Source organism: Typopeltis vanoorti, chromosome 18, assembly GCF_054136105.1.
Source record: "Typopeltis vanoorti isolate ZY-2024b chromosome 18, IOZ_Tvanoo_1.0, whole genome shotgun sequence".
NCBI classification, from domain to species: domain Eukaryota; kingdom Metazoa; phylum Arthropoda; class Arachnida; order Uropygi; family Thelyphonidae; genus Typopeltis; species Typopeltis vanoorti.
Window position 1 is genome coordinate 12132282 of NC_143566.1, and position 24785 is coordinate 12157066.

At 37.3% G+C, this 24785-nt stretch overlaps 1 protein-coding gene across 1 annotated transcript in view; it reads left to right on the forward strand.

Moving 5' to 3' along the window:
- Window positions 1-24785, forward strand: part of nes (lysophosphatidylcholine acyltransferase 3 protein nessy) — a 389051-nt gene that overhangs the window by 19601 nt on the left and 344665 nt on the right. The window lies entirely within an intron of this gene.

A 24785-nucleotide genomic window follows, 5' to 3' on the forward strand; every position in this document is an offset into this window, starting at 1 on the left:
TTATTGCGATCACTGAGACGTGGTTGACAGAAGGGGATATAACAACAGGAATAGAAGTCGCTGGGTATAGCATTTTTCGTCAGGATAGGAGGGGAAAGCGTGGTGGTGGGGTACTGCATATGATAAGTGATGACCTATGTCCTCTAAGAGTGGAGAATTTGGAAGGAAGTGAGACAAATGATTTTGAGAGCGTATGGTGTGAGGTAGAGGTAGGCAAGACAGGATATTTAGTGGGGTGTTGCTACAGACCCAGGAGCACAGAGGATGGGGACCAGGAGATGTTTAGACAGCTAAGTTTGGCAAGTGCAAGAAGAATGATTGTTATGGGAGATTTTAACTTCAGTAGCATAAATTGGAGAGAGGAAGATGCATGTAGCAATAGGGGAATGGAATTTCTAGAATTCTTGAGGGACAAATGTCTTAGGCAACATGTAACAGAAGGAACAAGAGGTTCAAACGTTTTGGATTTGGTTATAGCATCAGAAGAGTTGATAATAACTGAGTTGATGTCTCTCCCACCAGTTGGAGAGAGTGACCATATGGTGTTGACTTGGAAAATGAATAGACATGCAGGAGTATCAAAGAGACGGGAACTTATGTGGAATTATAAGGCAGGTGATTATAATAGTCTTAGACGTCAACTTCGGGAAGTTTCATGGAGGCAGGAATTGGAAGGCCGTGATATCACTGGTGCGTGGGATATTGTGAAAGAATATTTGTTATCAGCAATGGTAAGTTGTATACCACGAGTGAAGAAGAGGACACAATTTGGAGTAAAGTGGATGACAAACAATATTAAACAGGAATTGCATGCGAAAAAGAGGCTATGGAAAAGATATAAGGAGACAGGTGAAGAGATGCATGAGGAATATAAGACACAGGCCAGAAGAGTGACTAGTGTGGTAAGGAAAGCAAAACTGGAATATGAGAGGAGATTGGCCCTAAGATCCAAAGAAAATCCTAGGGAATTTTTTAGCTATGTGGCCAGTAGGAGGAGAAATGGCTGTGGAAGAATGATATTGTGGGATAAAAATGGGAATAGAGTGACTGATGCAGAGGACATAGTGGAATTGTTCAATGAACACTTTATTGGAGTATTTCATCCTAGAGGAGTCCGTTTTAATGCTAGAGGGATAGGACTGGTTCGAGGTCTGGAGGTACAGGAGGAGAGTGTGTTTCAGATACTGAGTACTCTGGATGTCAGTAAAGCTGTGGGACTGGATGGTATTTCACCACGAGTTTTGAGAGAATGTGCTAGGGAATTGACAGTGCCTTTAACGTGGCTTTTCAATGAAAGTCTGGCTTTGGCAAAGGTGCCCAGGGAATGGAAGGAAGGTAAGATAGTGCCATTGCATAAGGGTGGTAGCAGACTGGAAGTGTCTAATTATAGGCCAGTCTGTGTGTCATCAGTAGTTGTTAAGATCTTGGAGAAAGTAGTGAGGGACCGTATACAGCATTGGGCAGATGAGGGTAATGTTATCTGTGAGAATCAACATGGATTTGTGAAAGGACGCTCTTGTTTTAGCAATATGCTACCCTTTTATAATAAAGTTTCAAGAACATTAGATGAGGGAAAGGTATATACTGCAATTTTCTTAGACTTGGCAAAGGCATTTGACAGGGTGCCACATGATAAGCTGATATTTAAGTTGCAGCACATGGGTCTGGATGTCAGATTGGTCAACTGGATTCAGGATTGGCTGTCTGATAGGTATCAGAGAGTTGTGTATGGTGGAGCAGTTTCCAGGAGGCAGAGGGTTACAAGTGGGGTCCCACAGGGCTCAGTACTAGGACCTATATTGTTTAACCTTTATATCAATGACATAGCCAGTGGATTGAAGGGAGATATTCAGTTGTTTGCGGATGATGCGAAGCTGGGAAGGATTATTAGTAATAGTGCAGATGTGGTAGCCCTGCAAGAGGATTTAAATAAGCTAGATAGATGGGCAAATGAATGGGGGTGGCAGTTTAATGCAGCAAAATGTAAGGTCTTGAGGTTTGGGAAACATCGATGGGATGCAGCATATTCTATTGGAGGAGTTATGCTGGAGGAAGTAGAGGAGACAAGAGATCTGGGGATGATGGTTGATAGAAACCTGAAGTTTAGGGGACATATTGCAAAGGAGGTGAAGGTAACCTAGAGGATTGCTGCAATAATGAGAACGACACTGACCTGCAGAGATAAGAGGGTTATCATTCCGTTGTATAAGTCTCTAATCAGACCACACTTGGACTATTGTTCTCAGATTTGGTCTCCAGGATTTGAAGGGGATAAATTAACTGTGGAAAGGATACAAAGACCGATGACAAAGATGGTTTCATGACTGTACAAGGATAGTTATGAGGATCGGCTGAGAGAATGTGGACTGCAGAGTTTGGTGGATAGAAGAAGGAGAGGTGATATGATTGAGACTTTTAAACTGTTGAGAGGTGGTTACAGGGTTGACACTGGGGAGTTCTTTCGCTTGGTTGAACAGCGGGAAGGAGTGATGACAAGAGGCCATCCCTGGAAGTTACGAAAGGAAACTGTGAGCAAGAGGGTAAGGAGTAGTTTCTTTGTGTGGAGGGTGGTTGAGCCGTGGAATGCATTGCCTGATGGAGTGGTGGGAGCGAGAACGGTCAGTGAGTTTAAAGAGTGGTATGATAGACTTTGTGTTTCTCAGGGGGGGACCTCCCCTCAATGAGTCTTGACAGACTTTATGTCTTAGGTAGGACCTCCCTCGATGAGTCTTTTGACTCCTTGGAGGCCTGAATAATAATAATAATAATAATGAACTTTCTACTGAACTGTGGAAATTTCAGCCATCTGGTTACTGCTTGAACATTTGGACAAAATACTGGTGAAATTTTAGATGTCTGGAAGACAGGCATCATAATTGCTAGGTCACAGCTACAAAATCTTCATGCACATTATTCAATATAGAATCCAGACTTTAACGAATGAGATAATAGACGATCAAGCATGCTTCAGACCTGGAAGACTATAGACTAGATTTTTATGGTTAATAGCCTGGCTGAAAAAGTGCTCTGCATACAACTTATATATATATATACTGCAGTTTTGTTGACTTCAATCAAACATTTGATTCCATTGACAGGAACAAAATGATTTACTAACCTTATTATGAATTATTATAAAGATACTAAAGCAACTGTCAAATTTAATAAAATAAAAACAGACAAATGCAAAGTAGAAAAGGAGTTGTGCAAGGTTGCCCACTCTCACCAAATTTATTTACTATCTATCTCGAAGAAATATGCAAACCCGTAGCTGAAGAACCAGGTCTACAAATAAAGGGCACGAATATCCACCATATTAAATATGCAGACAATATAATTATTCTTGCAAAATCTAAAGCACAATTGGAGAAACAATAAAAATTTTAAATTGAGAGTGCAAATCTTTTGCAATGAAAATCATTCGAAGCAAAACTAAAACAATGAAAGTAGAAAGAGATGAGGAAAAAATTTCATAAACTTAGAAAATCATATACTGGGACATGTAAATCGGTATACATATCTTGGCAGTCTCATTGCCCATAACTTTGATGACAAAATACAGACTTAACAAAGAATGGTTTAATAATATGAATAAATCAAACAAAATATGGAAAATTAACAGCATTTCAAAAAACCTCAAACTAAAACTATAAAACCATTATTATATCTACAGTAAAGTATGGAGCCAAGACATGGACACACGATTAGAAAAAAATACAGAAAATCAGAGCATTCAAAATGAAATGCTTAAGAAAAATAAATAAGACTCACTGGCCAGAACACACAACAATTGAGCAAGTCAAACCCAAATTAAACTATAGAGAAGATATCATTGCTATAATTCTTAAACAGCAATTAAGATGGTTTGGACATCTCCAGAGAATGTCTTTCAAAGATTATCAAATATAGTTTTGAATGGAATCATTGAAGGAAGACCAAAAAGAACTTGGTTCCAGTCTTTGAAGGAAAGGTCACAGTTATCAAGCTTCAGAGAGATGACATGATGAGTTCTGTGTATTGGAGTAGCGTGCCCTCTCATGAGAGTCCTTAGACTCCTTGGAAAGGTCATGTAATAACAGTAATAATAATTCAAAGGTTCATATTTTATGCTTAGAGTATAAGATGACCCCTGGCCAGAGATAGAACCAGATGGCAAAGATTTATTCATAGAGAACCCAATCTGTCATCTGACAGATGAGAAAGCAGAAGAATAATATGCTAATATATCAGTATTAGCATATTCCAATTAATATGGAAAATGTTTATTAGAACACAGTACATTCAGCATCTAACATAACAATGCTATTACTGCAGGAGCTTGACAAACGCTTGGCAAAGTTTTTCATCACCAATGATTTTTAATGCCTCCATAGTGCATTTGGAAGAATGATGAGCATTGTGCCCTGTGACTTGAAAAGACCTGAGTTCATTTCTTGTTGTGACAAGAGGAATCTTTATGTGGACTTTTTCAATTGAAGACTCGTTAGCTGATCTCATAAGGAAGTAGGAGGGCTTTTTCTGCCAGAAACTCCGGTTTTTCATCCTGCATGAAGGCAAATCAGCCATGAGAGCACATGCAATTTACAGACAAAAAATACTGTTGGTGGTCAGTAGGTGGTGTGTGTGTTGATGGAAGTAGTGTCACTATGTAGTTTTAGGATTAAGTAGTAGTGAAGACAGAGTTTTGTGTAGTTTGAGGATTGAGTAGGGAAATGGTGAGTTGTGTGTATTGGAGTAGTGTGCCCTCTCATGAAAATCCTTAGACTTCTTGGAAAGGTCATGTAATAACAGTAATAATAATTCAAAGGTTCATATTTTATGCCTAGAGTATAAGATGACCCCTGGTTTAAGGAATTTTTAACTTCATTTATCGTCTTATTTACAGGTAATAAGATATATTGCATATATTTTCAATGTTTTCATTTAAATCATGAGACTTGGCTAATTCAAATTTGTAAACTTTGAATTCTTCTTAATCATTATCTAAGAAATCATCTTCTAAACTACGAAATTCTCAAAGCTTTCATTTTCATCAGAGGTTGTGTTTTTTGATAGAGAATGTCACAAATGGCTAAATATTATATGATCAAGGCATATAAGTGATGCAAAATTGATTATTTGCAACATAATCGCATGACTTGCACTTTTGCAAGTTGCTCCAACAAAACACTTCTCAGAATTGATTTAGAAAGTGCTCATATAGTTTGACCATTCTTCCAGTTGAGATGCTAAAACATGAATTATAAAGTTGATTCAGACCCAAGTTCTAAATTTTGCTATCATTTGCATGCAGATTAATTTGAAATAAAATCTCATCTTTGTAGCAGTCCATCCAGGATAATACTAAATCTCTTACTTTCCCACACTTTTACTTTCAGTGAATGACAACTATTATCTTTTTATTTATTTATTTCCTCATAACAATTGTGAATCAATATCATCACTTCTCTTTCAGCCTTAGGAAGCTTGTAACTTGACCTTGTTATTCCCTATCAAATAAATACATGATAATGCAATTGGCAATAAATTAAAGAAGCCAAGAAATTATATTCTTGGTTTAATCTTTTATACAAGTGTCAGCAAACATACTTTGTGCATGAAGTATCTTCACGATTGGGCTGCTTATATATAGAGGCTTGACATCAATTGACAATTCAATCATCAATTACCTCAGTATCCCAAAAATGCAAATGAATGAGTCCATGTGCAAGAGGATATATTTGATTCAAGGAAGGATTTGTATAAGGTGGACGGCTTGCATTTGAATGGATATGGGGTCAGGAATCTTGAGAAAGTGTTGTTCATTGAGAGTTCTGAAGTACAGAATAATAGAAACTAGAATGTTTAGAGAAGATGCAGATGAATGTGGGTTCAAGCTGCCTGGAGGTTGGCAAGTGGGAGAGTGATCACATGTTGTTATGTGTTTCACCCATGTTCTTAACTTTAGTGGAGACTAAGTAACGCAAGGTTTAAGAGCGGTTGTGGGATGAACGGGATATTGCAGTTGAGGTGTACTAATGCCAGAAATATTAGAAATAAGGACAAGGAATTTTGGACTTTGGTTAGCTCAATATTATATCATTAAACTCTTGTCTTGATGGTAGCTCTACAGAATCATCCTCTGCAACAGTAGTTGGTATATACTTTTGAGTTGCAGGAGATAACAATTTTATTCAGCAGTCCATGGAAATATTCTTCCCATCTGTTTTTCACTCTCTCCTTGTTAAAGTTTCCTTGTCAATCTCTGTATCCAGCCCTGGCTTTATGCTCCTTTAATATGCTTAATTGTATTATAAGTTTGTCTAAGATTTACTTGTTCCTCATTTCTTGTTCTGTTGTGCATATCAATTCATTAAGGGCTTGTGTGTTTTCTTCTTTTGACAGATTTTATCTGTTTCTTGCCTCAGTTCTTTATATTTTTCTTCTTTAATCCTAGTTGGTCTTGCAGTACATTCTTCATATGCTTTATTTCCTTTTATTACTTGAGCACATTCTTCATCAAACCAATCATTTTTTGCTTATTTTCATATCCCGGAGATCACAGTATACAGAATCCGTTGATTAATGCACGTCCAGCTTCTATTTTCTCTTCAATTTTATTCTGGAAATTGGTTTTTACTTCAATTTCTTTAAGCTTCTGCAAGTTAAACTTTAGTGTTCTTTCATGTCTGTCTTGTTTCTACACTAGGATTCTGCTCCTATATTTGTTTTTGACCAGATAATGATATGAATCACAGCAAGCTTCTCTGTATGATTTTACATCCATAATACTTCATGCTGATCTTGTATCTATAAGATCAGCATGACCAGTTTGATTAAATACTGTGTTATAGGGAAATCACCTGTGTCCTTTTATGGATGTCTTTTATGAGGAGAGTATGTAGAGGATATAACCATATTTTTACTTTAAAAAAATCGCCATTAACTTAGGAATGCTTATGTAGACTGTTTTCGATTATTCCTTTAGATAGTGCCATTGCATAAGGGTGGTAGCAGACTGGAAGTGTCTAATTATAGGCCAGTTTGTGTGTCATTAGTAGTTAGTAAGATCTTGGAGAAAGTAGTGAAGGACCGTATACAGCATTGGGCAGATGAGGGTAATGTTATCTGTGAGAGTCAACATGGATTTGTGAAGGGGTGCTCTTGTTTTAGCAATATGCTAGCCTTTTATGATAAAGTTACAAGAGCATTAGATGAGGGAAAGGCATATACTGCTATTTTCTTAGACTTAGCAAAGGCACCCTGTCAAATGCCTTCAGGAAACATCGATGGGACACTGCATACTCTATGGGAGGAGCTATACTGGAGGAAGTAGGGGAGACGAGATCTGGGATTATAATAAATTTAGTTTAATCCTTTATCCAAGTGTGAGCAAACAAAGTTTGCACCTGAAAGTATCTTCTTAACTCCCATAATGCAAAACACACCTCCTTGCAGATATGTCTAATGTTATGCATTAAGGGAAGGGCCACAACCCAGACTAGTTTTGACCTTTATTGAGGTCTCTTCAGTGGGAGCCAGGCCCAAGTGGAGATACCAGGCAGAAGCATTAGCAGGTCATCTCTGCCTATAGGAGTTGCCAAATGGTGTGCCACCCCTTTTTTTAAAATAAATTACTCTGGATTTAGAGAAAGATGTTGAAAGTTTATTTTTCACTTGGTTAGAGTATAATAAATTTAGTTTAATCCTTTATCCAAGTGTGAACAAACAAAGTTTGCGCCTGAAAGTATCTTCAGGACTGGGGTAAAGTGGTACGACACCAGGGCACTCCTTGCAAAGGTGGAGCAAGCTACCAACACTCCTATTGATGGGGACTGGGATTGATGATTGATAGAAACCTGAAATTTAGGGGACATATTGCAAAGGTGGCGAAGGTAACACAGAGGATTGCTGCAATAATGAGAAGGACACTGACCTGCAGAGATAAAACAGTTATCATTCTGTTGTATAAGACCCTGATCAGACCACACTTGGACTATTGTTCTCAGATTTGGTCCCCAGGATTTGAAGGGGATAAATTAACCGCGGAAAGGGTACAAAGGCGGATAACAAAGATGGTTTCAGGATTGTACAATGATAGTTATGAGGATCGGCTGAGGGAATGTGGACTGCAGAGTTTGGTGGATAGAAGAAGGAGAGGTGATATGATTGAGACTTTTAAACTGTTGAGAGGTGGTTACAGGGTTGACACTGGGGAGTTCTTTCACTTGGTTGAACAGCAGGGAGTGATAAGAGGCCATCCCTGGAAGTTACGAAAGGAAAGGGGTGAAGAGTGGTTTCTTTGCATGGAAGGTGGTTTAATCATGGAATGTATTGCCTGATGGAGTGGTGAGAGCAAGAACGGTCAATGAGTTTAGGGAGTGGTATGATAGGCTTTGTGTTTTTTAGGGTGGACCTCCCACGATGAGTCTTTTGACTCCATGGAGGCCTGAATAATAATAATAATTATAAATGTCATCCTGTCCAACCTTAGCATTGAAATCCCAATAATAATTTTTATATCATTTGATTTATATTAAGAAGAATGAAAAAGGGATTCAAACAGCAGAAATTAAATTTCTCAAAAAAAAAAACAGCTGGATATACCAGACAGGACCATCAAACAAATGAAGAAATTTTGCAATTCATAAATATTAAAATTAATATTTATGAATTAGTAATGATATTAGTAATGATGTATAAAAATTAGTAATGATGTAATTTTTTCATGTAGTACTGTCATATCCTGTACACCCCTTGAGGGTACATGGCAGGAATTTGATGATGATGAAATATAAAACCATTTATCCACTATATAAGTAAATATAAACAAAAATGGCTGGAATATCTACTTTGAATAGACAATAGCAGACTGCTAAAATTACTAGATAGATATAAAATAAATGGAAAAGGACGAATTGGAAGATGAAGAAAGTGATCGCATGAGACCCAAACTGGCCACTTCACCTTAAATTCATGATAGTAAGAAGAAATCGTTAAATGATGTTGAATCACACAACCTCTCTGTTTTGAAGAAAAAAATCGTGATTTTCAATATTTTCCTTCTTTTCTGTTGGTGCATGAGCATTTATAATCCATAATGAAAAAAAAAAAAAAAAAAGTTGAGATTCTTATTGCCCATAACCTTTTATTCACAGGTCTAAAATCAAAAACATTCTCTTTAATATCTCTAGCTACTATAAAATTCAAATTCAAAGTTCCCATTTCCCTGATTCTCCACTTGAGAAAAATGAATAGCCTTGCATATAAATTGTATATGTTTCCAAAATTTTGGAATTCTGTTCCAATCCATCATAATTGTTTCTTGTACTGCCACTAATTTTAATTTGTATTGATGTAATCCAGTAGTTGTTTCTTGAGTTGTTCCTATTCGGTCTCTCCAGTTTCAGGTGTTTTCTTTCCTGATTCCTTAACAAATAGTAGTTTTCCAGTATAGTGGGCTGTCAGCCTATTGCCCAATCCCCAACCTGGAGGACCAGATTTCTGTATTTGAAACTCCCCAGAAATAGGGCAGACCAGCTATACCCCCCCTCCCCAAATGTAGTAACCACTTAATATTTCTGTTATGCTTTTATTAAGCATATAAGGAAATGAACATAGTTCGCAAACTGAAAATGCTGAGCTGACATTCCTATGCATGGTCTGCTGAGGATAACAAAATTTAGGAATTTATCTAGGAAATGCATACTCTTATGCGAACAAGAACTGAATATGTGGATTCAGTGCTCTATCCAAGTGCTAAGATTGGCTGCAGACAACTTTACAAATTTGTATGAGGGTTTGCATCCATTTGAGTAATAGGAGCAATCATCAATCAGATAGCTTCTCGGTATAAGACTTTATAGATTTTTCCTCTGTGTATCAAACAAATATAATTGGTGGCCTGTTGATTGACATGGAATAAAACAAACTAGCTTTCATATCCATGCCATGCCTTTCTCTGGGTTCAAATCCCTGTCCAGGATACAAGAATCTTTTATAACGACTGTTATTTTTATGGCTATTTGTCTGCTTTCATTTAGGAGTGACCCATTTTTTAATGTCATTGGCTTTTTACTCAAGAATTCTTAGGGCATTGCAGATGTATTTTAGAGACAAATATATGTAGAATAATAGAAGAAAATTCGCATACCTTTTCTTGGATGTTGTTGCCTGTCTTCTTTCTGCGATGCATACTTCTGCTGTTATGGTGTTGAAGGGGGGAGGGTAGGCAGTGTGGGAGAATTAATTTGAAAAAATCTTTTTTTTTGTTTGTCCTGCAAAACAGCACACCTCCAGAATTCATGTAGTTAACAATCATTATACTGGCCTCATAACCTTGGTTTCTTCAGTTGTAATTCAGAATGCCAACCTTTCTCAAGTGCCACAAAAGGGCACATAAATGTGTCAACCGAGTATATATTTTGTCATGAAGTTTCTCTTTGCATTTTTAAGAATGAAAGTAACTCATATGCCAATACATTTAACAGTTTTTTACAGATGCTTTTCAAAGTTGGAAAAACTGCAGCACACTGAAGTTGGTCTCATTTCCTAAGATCCTCACAGAACATCCCTCTTCCACAGCACTGTAGTAAGACACTATCACTGAGAAACTCCTCTTTTCTGCATGGTCTGATAGGATGTAAGAATCTTAGGGGACATTTCCATTATTCCACATTACTTGCCACCTTAGAATTTCAAAATCATGTCCAGCATATTGACATAATAAAATATGCATGTCAAATGGCCATAAAATTATATCTGAAGAGGATTTCTAAGTACTAGTGGTGGAACTACTTTTACTTTTCTTTACAATTTTGTAATGCATGCTTGGTGTTACTTACATTCTCTTTATGTAAATAACGTTTATAACACATTGCTCTAAAAATCTACAGTAAGGCAGCCTCATAAGGGGATCCTTTACTATCATAACAAACATTTTACTGGGACCTATCCTAGCTGAGTAAAGCTGCACTTGATTCTGACATATGGTAAAAGAAAGTAGTGTAGCATCATTACCACTTTTGCCATGTTGAACAAATTCAAATTAGAATTGTAAGAAAAGTACTGTCCTGTGACCAAATATGAATTCCTTTTTTTGTATGCACACTTTATATGCTTTGTAAATTTAAAAAAAAAAAAAAAAAAGATCTATTCTTATCGGGGAATTGCTAGTCATACTCGTAGCTTTCCCCCCCCCCCCACTTATGCAGATGATCTGCACGTGAAAAAAAGCTGAAACTACTACTTTATCACAGCATCAAGTTCAGTGACTTATAACTTGTATCTTCAGTATGCAAGACATCTCCACAGACAGACAATCGGCTGTTGCTTGGAGCCTTAAACAGAAAATGAGATACTGTCTGTTCCAAGAACATTATTACTATATTGAAACCAATAACCTAATAATTTTGTTTGACACTGGGATGAGAGTAATCATCTTCTGAATGAGCAGCAGAAACTACTTAACTATCCACTTTGTGAATTAGAGTAATGTCAACTAATATGAGTCCATATGTCAAAATGGGCTCTCTCTCTCTCTCTCTCTCTCTATGTTTATATAGATATGAAATCATCCAGGTCTTTGGAGCAGAAGCATGAACAGTTTCTCCTGAAACTTGCCTCTTCTTTTTTAAATGATAACTGTAGTAATTATTTATATGCAAAACTTTGCTTGAAAGTAGAGAAATCAAAAACAGTGTTGATGACTTCTTAATGTGACAAGAAAAAAAGAAACAAAGGAAGCATTTAGACTGAATTAAAAAAAAAAGTGTGATCTTAGTATTTCTCTAGGAGAGAGCACAAGAAGCATGGAAGTGTGAGCTTGGTGGTCATGCCAACAAGACCAGTTCACCTTAACTCAAACATTTTGAAGATTTTAATGCCTCAAAAAAAAAAAAAGGACAGAGGATATATATGTAGGAGATGATTCTCAAAGTAGACTACTGAAAATGATGCAGCACCCAGTTGGCAGACAAAGTGCACAGTTAGATATCAAGTTTCTAGCACTGATTAACATCTAACTGTGCACTTTGTCCACCAACTGGGTGATAATGCTAGCAAGTAGTTCATTAATGTATGATGAATCAAGGTCACTGATTATCATAGATTTGGGAAAAAGAAAAATTTCCATGCAGTTTCTTTGACAGTATTTGCAAGTTTGCACCTGAAGTATCTTCAGGACTGACCTCAATAAAGGTTGAAACCGGTCTGGGTAGTGGCCCTTCCCTTAATGCATAGTATTATACATGTCTGCAAAGAGATGTGCTTTGCATTATGGGAGATACTAAAACAAGGAGTGATGAGAGCTTGGTCCACGAGAGGCATGATGAGGATTGGTGTTGCTTGAAAAGATCTTATTCAAACAACTAATAGGGAACTTAGTTTAGTAAACAGCATTGTTACTGGAGAGATGAGAGTTAATACTCCCAGTGTGATCCTGAGATCAAAAGATGACAAATAAATTTTTTGGAAGTTTCTTTCCACTTGGTTAGACTATAATAAATTTAGTTTAATCCTTTATCCAAGTGTAAGAAAACAAAGTTTGCGCCTGAAATATCTTCAGGACTGACCTCAATAAAGGTTGAAACCGGTCTGGGTAGTGGCCCTTCCCTTGATGCATAGTATTATACTTGTCTGCAAGGATATGTGCTTTGCATTATGAGAGATACTAAGACAAGGAGTGATGAGAGCTTGGGCCACCTTTACCACGAGTCGCCTCAGTCCTGAAGATACTTCAGGTGCAAACTTTCTTTGCTTACACTTGGATAAAGGATTAAACTAAATTTATTATAGTCTAACCAAGTGGAAAAAATTCCAACATCTTTCTCTAAATCCAGAGTAATTTAATAATAAGGTGAAACACCTTTTGGCAACTCATATAGGTAAATATGACTTCTCCATTGCTTCCACCTTGGTATCACCACCTCTGGGTCTGGCTCCCACTGATGAGACCTCAATAAAGGTTGAAACCGGTCTGGGTAGTTGCCCATCCCTTAATACATAGCATTATACGTGTCTGCAAGGACATGTATAATTGCATGGCAAAAGAAGTCCTGACAGACTTCTTTTACCACGGTTGCCTCAGTCCTGAAGATACTTCAGGTGCAAACTTTGTTTGCTTACACTTGGATAAAGGATTAAACTAAATTTATTATAGTCTAACCAAGTGGAAAAAACTTCCAACATCTTTCTCTAAATCCCGAGTAATTTAATAATAAGGTGAAACACCTTTTGGCAACTCGTATAGATAAATATGACTTCTCCATTGCTTCCACCTTGGTATCACCACCTCTGGGTCTGGCTCCCACTGACAAGACTTCAATAAAGGTTGAAACCGGTCTGGGTAGTGGCCCTTCCCTTGATGCATAGTATTATACTTGTCTGCAAGGAGATGTGCTTTGCATTATGGGAGGTACTAAGACAAGGAGTGATGAGAGCTTGGGCCACCTTTACCACAAGTCGCCTCAGTCCTGAAGATACTTCAGGTGCAAACTTTCTTTGCTTACACTTGGATAAAGGATTAAACTAAATTTATTATAGTCTAACCAAGTGGAAAAAACTTCAAACATCTTTCTCTAAATCCAGAGTAATTTAATAATAAGGTGAAACACTTTTGGCAACTCGTATAGGTAAATATGACTTCTCCATTGCTTCCACCTTAGTATCAGCACCTCTGGGTCTGGGTAGTGGCCATTCCCTTAATGTATAGCATTATACGTGTCTGTAAGGACATGTATAATTGCATGGCAAAAGAAGTCCTGTCAGACTTCTTTTATCGTGATTGCCTCAGTCCTGAAGATACTTCAGGTGCAAACTTTGTTAGCTTACACTTGGACAAAGGATTAAACTAAATTTATTATGAAAAATAAATAAATTTCTTTCCAGAAATGATAAATATCAAAATGATTCTTCTCTCACAAGGAGATAACATAATCCATAATGAATTCATTTAACAAGGACTTTGGCTATCACTACTTAGAGGTATTAAAATCTTTGTTGACAAGAATCCAATTGCATGTGGTCAGATTGGTCACTGGGATTTGAAGGGGATAAATTAACCTTGAAGAGGGTTCAAAGGCAGATATCAAAAAATATCTGACTGTACAGTATTAACTATGTGGAGAGACTGAGGTTATGCGGACTTTGTTAAATAGAAGGAGGAGAGATGATATGATCCCATTATCTAATCATTGGACATCATCAGACGACTTATGGTCACTCTGTTCCTTGATAATGTGCCTCACCAGATGGTCCCCTTGTATACTTTTCTGGAGGCTTCAACTCTGAAGATCAATCATCCAGACACACATCCATCTCATTGAGACTCTACCCCTTCCTCTTTTTCAAACAAATTTATCTTCTTTTACTGTTTTGAGACGTCATACTTCCATCACTTCAATGTGTCAAAACTATTTCACTTTCTTCTGTCAGTATCTTTAAGGAGCCCTAAAGTTCTGCCAATCCTTTCTAGCATCCACATATTTGACTGCGTTTTAGTATATAATATTCTCAACAGCTTTCCATAATGCCACATCTGAAAAGCAGCTATTATTTTCCTCAGACTTCTTTAGGTTCCAAGTCTCATCCATAAGTCACTGTTGAAAAAACAACTGCATCCAAAAACCTGAACTTTGTTCCTGTAGAAATATATCTGGATTCCAGGTACTCGAACTTTCTGACCCTCATTTCTTCCTCTATCAAGGTACACTTGTTTCTCAGGAGCTTCCCTTATATATTTCCTTTGAGCGCTATAATCTTTGTTTTTGCTAGGATTGAGTTGAATTCCTCTGTTTTTATTGATCTCATTAGCTTTGTCAAGGATTCATCCTAGTTCTTTCTTGTCAGTACAAAGGAGTACTGTATCATCAGCATACCTCAGATTACTGATCAGTTTGCTACCTATACTAATTTCTGTGTTAAAATCATCTACTGCTAGACATATGATGGCCACAGCATAGATACTAAAAAGGTGAGGAGAAAGTAGGGAACATTGCCTAACTCCCTTGCTGACCTGAAGCTAATCAGTTAATCCGACACCTGTTCCTACTGTGGCTTCTTGCTCATGTACAAGTTAGCTACTAACCTGATAGTGTGTTGAGAAAAATGCATTATTTTCATTATCTCCTGCAATTTTCATATGCTGAGCACAGTCGAAAGCTTTTAAGTAGCCTATGAAAGGATCTGATCTCTAATATTATTATAATTAAGAGGGACCTCCTGGGAGTCAAGAACTCATCGAGAGAGGCCATACTATTCACCAGCTATCATACCTGTTCTTGAATTCATTCATGCTACTTGCACACATAATATCCAATGGCAATCCATTCCACTCATGCACTACTCTATGAGAGAAAAATCTAGCCCTCACCCTCTTCTTGACAGCATTAATTTTCAACTTCATGGGTGACATTGTGTCCTTTCTACACCCTCCATAAAATGAAAAATTCCATCTACCGAAATTCTGTACAACCATTTCAGAAGTTTGTAAGGCTCAATCATATCACTCCTCTTTCTCCTGTTTGTTAGTGTCTGCAGTCTACAAATTCTCCATAATCAGTATTCCATAATACTGATATCGTTTTCAACACACTCCCCTCTACTTTATCAGAATCACAACGGAAAACAGGAGACCAGTCCTGTGTGCAATAGTCCATGTGAGGTCTTATAAAGAGGCAAAATGACTTTCTTATCTTTATATGTCAAGGTTTGTTTCCATTGCCATTATTCTCTGAGTTTTATTTACAATTTTTGCTATATGACCCTTGAACTTCAACTTTCTACTAAAACTTCAAGATCCCTAGTCTGATCAGTTTCTTCTATCATAATCCCACCAATATAATATGACATTGTATATCCAATCACACCAAAGTGCATGACCTTACATTTATTAACATAGAAATGACAGCAATTTTTGCATGCCCACAATTCAGCCTATTCAAATTATTCTGCAAGTACTGCATATCAACAGCACCCTTGATTACCTTACCTATCTTTGCATCATCAGCAAATAGCTGTATGTCGCATGTCAAATCCTTTCCAATGTCATTAATGTACAGATTGAATAACAATGGACAAGGACTGATTCTTGAGGCACACCACTAATCACCTTGAATCTTGCAGATTCACATTCTCTGTATACCACTTTTTGATATGTCAGCCAGCCATCCTTTTATCCATGCTAATATTTTATAATCCAAACTCAGTTTATGAAACAATCTTCCATGATGTATTCTGTTAAAAGCCTTAGCAAAATCCAAAAAGTATCATGGTGAATTAATTTCCCTTGTCTAGCTCAATGGTAGCATTATTATAGAATGTGAGCAAGTTGCTAAAACATGACCTTCTCTTAATAAACCCATGCTGTTCATTTCAAAGTAGAGATTCTCTGTCAATCCATTTCTGAATGCAAGCCCTAACGAACTTTTCCAAAATCTTCACCACCACTCCTGAGATACTGCTTGGTCAGTAGTTGGATACATCGGTCATTGCACCACCCTTATGCAATGGGATTATCATACATTCTTTCTACTCCTGTGTAATCTTCCCTGTTCCGAGTCTCAGATTATATTGCATGGTCAAAGGAATAGCTAGTTCAGCTGAACACTCTTTTAGCATCTGTGCTGATATTCCATCAATTCCTATTGCAGAATTCTAATTCAGTTTGTGCAGCAGCTGTAATACTTCCTTCTGATACACAAGTTTCCTCATATGATAAAGAGGTAGCAGTGAGTTCAATGTTGCATATACCAGGTTGATAGCTTTTATCAAAATCGCTGCTCATTAGTTGAACAATCGCTTTTGAATCAGTCAGCTGCATGCCATCTGCATTCAGTAGAGTTAATCTTTCAAATTCATTATTTCTTTTTATATACAGTCGGGTCTCTTTATATGCGGTAGATAACGTTCCACAGAAAACCGCATATAAAAAATCTCATAAAAAAGGCCTAAACTTATGTTGAAAAATCAGGGATACGTTCCATAATTTTCTAAAACCACATAAAACCGAAGCATTGAATTAAAATAAACCTAAAAGTTTATGAAAATTCAGGAAAATAAGAATGCCTAAGTTTGTTTTAAAGCTTTATTCATTTAATTTTATTGAAAAGTAAATTTTTTTTTTTTTTTAACATTTTGTCATCAGAATTATCATCGCTATTAGACAATATTCGGCAAAGTTTGCAAAATCACTTTCATCACCAGAAGAGATAGTCAACGCATCAGATCTGTATGACAATGGTTCTTCACAAACAGAATTAGCTTCGCCCTCGTTCTGTGCTGATTTTTTTCTTCTGACAATGTAATCAGTGATTAAGCTTTGCGAGGATGATTTCACTAATTTTTTATACAGCTTGCGATATCCAGATATACAGTTCTTCAGCTCACATTGGAATTTAAAGGCTCATTCAGAATTTGTGCCATTAACAAGAAAATGATTTTCCAATTTATTGCACGGTTCAAGACCTTCACGAATTATATATGCAGTGAGGGGGACAGGTTTTTCTTCCGCTTCACTATCGTTTTCTGGATCTTCGATGATATCTAAAGTTAATCGATATCCAATAATATCATCGTCACTTAAGGCATTATCCACAAACAATTTGTCTACATCGTTCTGGCTAAATGTATCAAAACCTTCTCCATGTGCCAGTGTAATGATTTCATCTGATAATGTAGATGTTTGCATGGTTGCACTGTTTGCAATACATCCAGGCCAAGCTACTTTCCAGCAAGCATTTAAAATTTGTGGTTTTAGTTCAGCGATAGCAGATGCAACATGATTTAAGCAGTCCAAAATAGAAAATTTTTTCCAAACGTCAGTTACTGTTAATGATTCATTTTCTAGTTTATCCAATATAAATTTAAAAGTATGCTTAACGTAATATTTTTAAAAAGTAGCAATTATGCCTTGATCTAATGGCTGGATAATGCTTGTTGTATTTGGTGGAAAAAACACTACCTGCACATTTGGATGTTCTAAATGCGGATGACTTGGTGCATTGTCAACAATTAATAAAACTTTAAAATCGAGTGCTTTTTGCTTCATGTATGTTTCCACTTCTGGTACAAAGCAATTATTGAACCATTCAATAAATACAGCTGTTGTTACCCAGGCCTTTGTATTAGCCATCCAATGTAAACCCCTCCTAGAAATCGATTTACTAGGAGGGGTTTTCAACATTCAATCTCCTGATGCATTGCTACAAAGTAACAACGTTACTCGATCTTTTCTTGCTTTAAACCCACTTGCTTTTGTCCTCGGACTTTGCATCACAAAGTCTGAGGAAAGTTTGGAAGAAAATGCCTAGTCAAGCTAGGCATTTTCTTCCAAAACAATCCTGTTTCATCAGGGTTAAACACTTGATTGGGACAATATCCACCATCTTCAATAATTTTGGCTAACTTCTCTTGAAAATTTTTGGCTGCTTCTTCATCTGCTGCTGCTGCAACCTCTCCTGTAATCTTCACATTATGAAGTGCATTCCTTTATGAAAACCCAGTTTACCATCCTTTGCTAACTCAAAATTCTTTATCAGCCCCTGGGAAGCGGAAGTAGATGGCTCTAGTTGCTTCATCTGTTCATAAAAACCGAAGAGCTTTTTGTTTAATTAAATAATCACTTATAGGAATTCTTTTTTGAGTTAATTCTTCAATCCAAATTATGAGCGCTCGTTCCGTGTTTTCTAATAAAGCATCTCTTGAGTACGATGACAATTTGGCACTTAGTTTTGTGCCAGAAATGACAGATTTTCTTATTGCGACTTTACCTAAATTAAAATGTTTACCAATCACCATAGATCCCTCTCCTTTTGCTAAGCGATCTAAAATTTCAATTTTCATTTCCAAAGAAATTTCTTTTCTTTGGTGCTTTTTTTCTCCATTAGGCCAAATTTAATTAATTGATAATTAATGATCAATTATTAATTAATTATAAAAAATCAGCTAAATTAACAATTAATTATTAATGAATACATTACAAAATAACCAAGGTGTTACATGAAAATTTCAGGATTTGTGAAGCGTTTCCGTTGTAGGAAAAGTTTGGGAAACGCTGGATTACCCTATTATCGGAATGGATTCTCCTTCTGTTGACGTGCAGAAGTGTCAAAAGGTCTCGTATCTGTGGGCGTGCACTGCATAACTTCAAATCCACATAAAAAGAGACCCGAGTGTATATAAAAATGAATGGAATATTCATAAACTTAGCCATTTTTCATGTGAATAACACATTATCACAGTCGCTAACTGGAGGCAAAATCGTTACGTCTCTAAACGAACCCCCCGACACTGTAATCAGATCCAGCATGCTTTACCACCAGTTCCTTCTGTCACATGCTGCCTGAGGAAGTTGTCTCACAACATCTCAGTAAATTCAGTTTCATTCTTTTAGGTGATTTCACAGATACAAATAATTAATGTTCAGATCATTAAAGTCCCCATTATGATTACCCTTTTTGCACCCATTGTATTTATTTGGTGATGCATTTCTTCATCACTATCAACCAATCCACCAGGTCTGTAACAACACCCCACTATATATTTAATTTCGTTAGACTCTGCCTCACACCAGATGGCTTCAAACTCACTCTCACATAAAAAACTTACTAGTATTGCAGTACTGATATTAACAACACTCACATCCTCTCCTATCCTTCTTAAAATTACTGTATCCTTTGCACTCGGTACCAGTTAGTATTGGCTTCTGGTAGCCATGATGCCTACAATATGAGGTCCCAATATATTACCCAAGGAAACAACATTTACTCCTTTGTTTCTGATACTCCTAGCATTCGTGTACAGACCTAATGTTACCTGTCTGTTCTTTTGTATATATATCCTTATCTGTGATCTGCATGACACAGTTCAACGACTTGCAGATCTCTGTTCTTATCTAGTTCCTTATGTATGCAGTCATCTTTACACATGCTTGATAGGTACAAACCAAACAAACACAGAATAATTCTCTCTCTTCATAATAATTTCTGTAATAATAACCATTCTCATCATTAATACAGTTACTGAACATTGTCACTCTTACACACAGATTGTCACTATTCCTCTAATCAGAATTCGGTTTTCCCGACTGTGTTACGTCTCATATTAATTAATAATTTTTCAAGACTCCTGTTGCAAATGCATTCAAGTGTAGACCACTCCTCTTTTACAAATCTAATCTTCCCTCAAACTCATTCCACACACCCAAAAACTTGCATCCATTCCTACTGTGATCCTAGCCTTTACTAAAACCAGCTTGTTCCACAGGCATGTCTGCCTCGGTGTTGTTTAGAATGATCTTTAATGAAATTTTGCTTATATGAAAAATTAAATTAATACTTCTGTAGTTCTTGCAATCCTTCATATCATCCTTTTTGTGCAGTGGTATAAAAATCACTTCTTCTAGTCTCTAGGCTATGATCCTGTCTCCCATATTTTTGTAATCAATCTATGAAACACTGTTATCCCTCCATTCTCTGTGGCCTTAATTAACTCTGCTGGAATTCAATCTGTGCCTTGGGCTTTATTATTGTTAAGCTATTTAATTGCTCTTTCAATCTCATGTCTAAGTGGATGTGGTTCCAAATCGAAATTTTCCTGATGAGAGGACCCCTCCAAATGTTCGTTATCCTCTCTGCTGTACAGTTCCTCACAGTACTCTTTCTACCTGTTTTTGACTTCCTGTAACTTCTGTTAGTATTGCTATATTATTGTCTTTGACACTAATTTTGGGCTTAAACTTGGGCTTTAGGTCACAAACTAAACAAAATATTCTTTTATTATTGTGCCTCTTCGTTTGGAACCGTGTCTCTTCACATTTATTAGCATAAAAATTTCCCTGTCCTGTCTGATGGCATTTTTGACTTCACTATGTAATTTTTTATTTTCTTCAGTCCTTGTGTCTCATTATTTCTCCAGCTGTCTACTTGACTCCATTGTAGAGCATTTCAATTGAGCTCTCCTGATTAGTCTTCAGAAGATAATCTAACCTTGTTGATTGTTCTTTTGTGGATCCTCTGGGGGGGGTTACTCTGACATTCATTAAATTTACACCTTTCCATCTCTTTACATAAGCACATTCCATGTGCTTATGTAAAGTTCACTCTAAGGTTAATGCCATACATTCTGTATTCCTCATGCACACTGACACTGACTTGTGCCTCTGTTAAGTTTTAGAGGCTTGTCCCACTTCAGTAGGGTCGCTGTTTGTAATGAGTCTCCTCCACAACCTCCTGTCTTGGGTTGTGACCACATCCAAGTTCTTCATCCTCAAGTTATCTTCTACCAGCTCCCTCCATCTCTTCTTTGGCTGCCTGCGTTTCCTCCTCCCCTGCACATCAATCTGCATGACCTTTCTTCCCACATACTCATCCTCCCTTCACTTGACCAAACCATCTCAACTTTGCCTACTGTATCTTTGCTCCTAAGTTCGTAACTTTCACCATTCCCCTTACATAGTCATTTCTCAAACGATCCTTTCTGGTCACACCACACATCCACCTAAGCATTCTCATCTCTGCTACCTCCATCCTGCTGATGTTATTTTTCCTCAGGGCCACAGTTTCCATAACATATGTCATAGATGGTCTCACTACTGTCCTGTAGATTTTGCCTTTTAGATTGATCGGTGCCCTCTTATCGCATAGCACGCCAGCCATCTCTCTCTCTCTCTCCGGTTCCTCCATTCTGCATGTATCCTGCATCCCACTTCCTTCGCAGACTCCCATCCTCTTTCATTGTTGAACCTGTCTAAAGTCCTTACCCTTTTTGATGACATTTCCTTCCAGATCTGTCTCCTGGCTGCCATCCATTTTGGAACACACATACTCTGTCTTACTTCTGCTCAGTCTCATACCTCTCTCTCTCTCTCTTCCGGTACTTTCCTCCAACTTTCCAGTTTAGCTGCCACTTCTTCTGATTCTGCACACAGCATGATGTCATCTGCATACAACATAGTCCAAGGCACGTCTTCTCTCACCTCCTCCTTCACCACCTCCATCACAATATTAAACAGGAACGGAATTAATGCTGACCCTTAATGCAAGCCATCTGTCACTGGAAAACTTTCTGCCTCTCCCAAGCAGGTCCGAACTCTTGTCTTCACATTTCTGTACATCTCCTGCACCAGCCTGATATATTTCTCTGGTACTTTCTTGTCCCTCAGACACCTCCAGACTTCTTGCCTTGGCACTCTATCATATGCTTTCTCCAGATCAATACATGCCAGATGTAGCTACCATTGCTTCTCTTGAAACTTTTCCATCATCTGCCGTAACCCAAAGACAGCATCTGTCGTCGATCGACCAAGCATGAAGCCAAATTGCTCCTTTGCAATCTCCACCTCTTTCCTCAGTCTTACATCAAGAACCTTTTCTAGGATTTTCATTATGTGGGGCATCAGCTTTATTCCTCTGTAATTCTTACAGTCTTGTGCATCCCCTTCACTCTTGTAGATGGAGACAAGAGTACCTTCCCACCATTCCTTGGGTATATTTTCCTGTTGACAAACTTTTATTAACAGGTCCCACAGCAGGTCAATTCCCTCTTCCCCAATTGCCTTCCATGCCTTCACTGGGATCCTGCCAGGGCCCACCAATTTTCTATTCTTCAACCTCTTTATGGCCTCCTTCACTTCCACTCGACTAATGTTCTGCACCATCCCCTCATAAGACTCCCTATCTTCTCTGTGAGACCTTGCATTTTCTTCATTCAAAAGTCCTTCAAAGTATATTCTCCTTCTGTTTTTTATATCCACATCCCTCCTTAATACCTTTCCTCCAGAATCTTTGATCTGTCCCACATGTAAGATGTCCTTTGATGCCTTATTTCTACATTTTGCCAATCGGTAAATCTTTCTCTGTCCTTCTTTTCTTTCTAATTGATCATAAATATCTTGATATGCCATGGCCTTCACCTGTGCAACAACTCTATTGGCTTCTTGCCTTTTCTCTCTGCACTCCTCTCTGTCCTCTTCCGCTCTTGACTTATCCAACTTCTGCTTTGCCTTCTTCTTAGCAGTCACTTCTTCTTGTACATTATTATTCCACCACCAACCCTCCTTCTGCTCTCTAATCTTTTTGGATGTTTCACCAAGCACCTCAAATATGAAAGCTATATTTGTAGTGAGAGCCGGTGGAAGTGGGCATGCAGAGCATGTGGGCGCCGCTACGAAGGAGGTGCCGCCGCCGAGGCACGGTTCATAAGTTCGTTTTTAAGAAACAAAATTTTTACTATAAAAACAAAAAATTCTTAGAATGATCAATATTAAAATAAATAAGGCCGGATACACCGAATAAAAATTTTAAAAAAATTGTATATTGCTGCCTCTTTGATGAATTAGCAGTGGGAACATCAGTAGCAGAATCATTAAAAATGAAGATACACTGGTGTCCCAAACTTAAGGATGAACACTATTTCTGAAGAAAATTACAACTTCAAATTCAGATGAATCAGCTTGTGGCAATATATATAACTAGCAATTTCAAGTAGAAAGTGGGTATACATTTAAATTTTTGAATTGTTGGGTCATGTGATAGCACTCAACAGGATAAGAAGCAAAAGGCTGCACTAAATGAATTGTGTTTGAAGGAAGCTCTTTTCATCAAGGAATAAAGTTGCAAACTTGAATGTCTTATAGTTTCTCAAAGGCATCATCTAGATAATTTCACATAGAAAAGAATTATTGGATAGCTTGAAGAAGGCCACAGAATTACTGATATTGCCAGAGAGTTTGGAATCTCACATAGTGTTATCCAGACTTTGGGCATCATTTCAAACCAACGGAATATGTTTCAGATGTTTGCTAAGAGGTCACCTTCTCTCTACCAGAACTTGAAGATAGATTTTTTTGTTATAACAACAAAGTGTAATCGATGCACAATGGCAGATCAACTTGCTATTTAATTCCATTCAAGCATAGTTACATGGATATCTTGACAAACTGTGGCAAGACATCTGCGACAAGTAGACATATATGCCTGAAGCCTGTAGTTTGTGTCCATTTATCCACAGCTCATCATAGAACATGTTTTCAGTAGTGTTCTATCCATAAAAATTGGACAAGGCACCAATGGGCTATTGTATTCTTTGCAGATGAGAGTCGTTTTAGCCTGCTTTTCATTGCAAGAATGTTTTTGAAAGTGATAGATATGACGGTACTGAAGTCATGGTATGCTGAAGCATTATACTTAATGGACACACTGAGCTACAAGTGCTGGACAAATGGGACTATGATGGGTGAACGATATTGTAACGAAGTTCTTCAATGTTCTGTTTGATTGTTTCATAGTGATATAAGCAAATGATTCATTTTTATGGATGACAGTGCGCCATCACATTGTACACGAGCAGTGGAGATACTTCTGGAGACTGAGGATATTAATCAAATTGAGTGGCCAGCATGCTGCCCAGATCTCAATCCCATAGAACACGTATGGGGTGCAATAGAGAGATATATTGCTGCTCAAAATTCCCCTCCATGAACAAAACAAACAAGGCCTTATCGTTGCTCTGAAGGAGGAGTGGGCCAGTTTCCTGTAAGCACTGTGTGTTAATTCCTTAACTACAGCATTAGAAAATTTGTAACTTTTGCCAAGAACATATTGCAATTTAATTTGTACAAAATTTATAACACGTTTTTTGTGTAATTTAATTTATTAGTATGCTGGCAATAAATTTATGTCCACATGTCACTATTTTCACATACTGGTAAAAATGTAGTTCATCCTTAGCTTTTGGACACTAGCATATTAAGATATACATGACATTGTTAGCAATCAGTAATGTGTGAATGGAGCATTTTTTATGTGGTA